We start from the raw sequence: 2,526 nt of genomic DNA, 5'->3' as shown, positions 1-2,526 counted from the left end.
GGCGGGTCCGGGCTGGGGATTCGAACCCGCCACCTTAGGTGTACGTGGCTGGCGCCTTAGCCGGTTGAGCTATAGGCGCCGAGCCCTAAAATTTTCTTTACAGTAAAATAATCCCTTTATTAATGTTTTGTAGATGGGAGATACAGCAAGGAACTAACAATTTGTAACTATTAGTTTCTGATGTCTTTTACTTTGATCAGTCTTTCCTGTTTTTAGCATCTTTCAAGACCATAATGGCCTTATATCATAAAGCCTAGACTGAGCTATTTTGACTGGGTTTAACTGTTCTTTTTTTTTTTTTTTTCTTTTTAAGAGACAGAATCTCACTTTATTGCCCTAGGTAGAGTGTTGTGACGTCACAGCTCACAGCAACCTCCGACTCTTGGGCTTAGGTGATTCTCCTGCCTCAGCTTCTGGGAGTAGCTGGGACTACAGGTGCCCACCACAACGCCTGGCTATTTTTTGTTACAGTTTGGCCAGGGCCGGGTTTGAACCTGCTACCGGGTTTAACTGTTCTAAAAGCTAGTTATGGATGTTGGGGATGAAAGCGGAATAGTTTTTCCCTGAAGTGGCACTGTATAATTTCCACTTGGGAAATACTCAGTTCCAAATCGTGATTCCTAGCAGAATAAGCTGGATTTTTCTAGCCCAGCAGTGAAGAAGAGGAATCCATTGCCTTTTAAAGTTTGTTCTGTGGTTTTCTTTATAAAAGTTCCTAATTGTTTTTGTAAAGTAGAATTTATGGGTAGAACACCTTTCCATTAGTTGCACAAAAAATAAAGTCATTTTTAAAGTCAAAACAAAAAAAAAGAAAGAAAGAAAGAAAGGCAGCTGCACAGCGTTGTGTTGGAGCTGCAGCAGGATGCAGCACGTGGTGCTGGCGGTGACCACGCCTGGGCCTTGCTGCCCCAGCTGCCGAGCTACGGCCATCCGCTCACCGGCTCGCCCGCTCGCAAATGTGCCACAGGCAGCAACAAAGGAGGACGGAGATGCAGCGTTGCGTCCGCCTGGGGCAGCAGGTCGGAGAGCGGCCAGGGAGAGGTATGATACCGGAGGGGCGGGGACGGCGCCCGCTTCGCACTTTAGCTCCGCCTGCCGCCCTCAAATATGCTTTTTGTTAGACGGATGTAATTCAACCATGCTACTAAGGGGAAAAGTTTAATTTGTTAACCAATAATCAAGTTGAACTATTTGAGGATATCATCAATAAACAATTAACTATGTTTGTTTAAATTAGTGTTTATAAGAATCACGTGGTGATTCCTGGGCTCTATCCCAGACCTGTTGTCTTAAGATTCTCCTAGTCTGGGACCCAGGAACCTGCAGTTTTAACAAGTGTCCCCTCTCCCCAAGTTACTCTGATGTAGGTAATCTAGGAAATTACACTCTGAGACACTGGTTTAAGAATATACACAAGGATAGGCCAGGAATGTGCTGATCGCCAACCTTATTGCCTTTTGGCTGTATCAGGTCTGGTCCGAAATTGAATTGCCACTTACTCTCTCTAGTTTTGGCTTCTTCCCACACTTTTGTGGAGAAAATAAACATTTTGCTTTTGGAGATGTCTATATAGCAGGCTGCCATTATCAGTTACAAATAGTTGATTTATAGTGATTTTTTTTTAGGGCTTTCAATTTTGTTGTAATTTGCAAACAAATAGCTCTGATGTTCCCAGCCAGGTGAGCATCTGAAAGTCACTTGATTTTTCCTTTTTAAAGCAACCTAGAGGTTCTGCAGTGTGAGCTATAAGTGAAATTCTACTGGGCCTCTGAGGTGGGCCATTGTCATTACCTCTTACCATCGCCCTTTGAAATTCAAACTGGCTTTCCAGGCATTTCTTTTTCCAGGATAGCTCCCTCTTTGACCAGCTTTAGGAAACAGCATTTAATTTTCTCCTTGAAAGTCTATTTTTGACACAAAGGCTTTGTTTTTCATGGAACTCTTCAGATTTCCTACTTGTGGAGGTGTCGCAAAGGCTTTAGACATTAGACATGCAACCCTCCCAGGCAGGTCTGCCTTGAGAAATGTGCACCACGGAGAGGGCTGTGTCTCTAAGGCCTTCCTCCTGCCCAGATGCCTGCCCAGGGCCCACTGTCAAGGGCCCCAGCCACCTATCTCATGGCCAGCCAGAGCAGCACCACCCACCACATTTAGGCTGATCTGTGTCTCCTCTCCTCAGGGTCAAGTCTGTGTAGACAATTTATTTGTCTGATAAGTAAATCCTGCTAGTGGGAAAGGATCAGGTGAATCTCTTTTTCTTTTTTTCTTTTTGCAGTTCAGTTTTTTTGGCCAGGGGGCCAAGTTTGAACCCACCACCTCCAGTATATGGGGCCAGCACACTACTGAGCCACAGGCACCATCCTATTTTTTTTTTTTTTTTTTGAGACAGAGTCTCACTGTGTTGCTCTCGGTAGAGTGCCGTGGTGTCACAGCTCACAGCAACCTCAAACTCTTGGGCTTAAGTGATTCTCTTGCCTAAGCCTCCTGAGTAGCTAGGACTACAGGTACCTGCCACAACACCGGCTG

This window comes from Otolemur garnettii, unplaced genomic scaffold (genome assembly GCF_000181295.1).
Source record: "Otolemur garnettii isolate 467f Iridium unplaced genomic scaffold, OtoGar3 scaffold00031, whole genome shotgun sequence".
Taxonomy (NCBI): domain Eukaryota; kingdom Metazoa; phylum Chordata; class Mammalia; order Primates; family Galagidae; genus Otolemur; species Otolemur garnettii.
Note: the sequence above shows the minus strand (reverse complement) of the source record.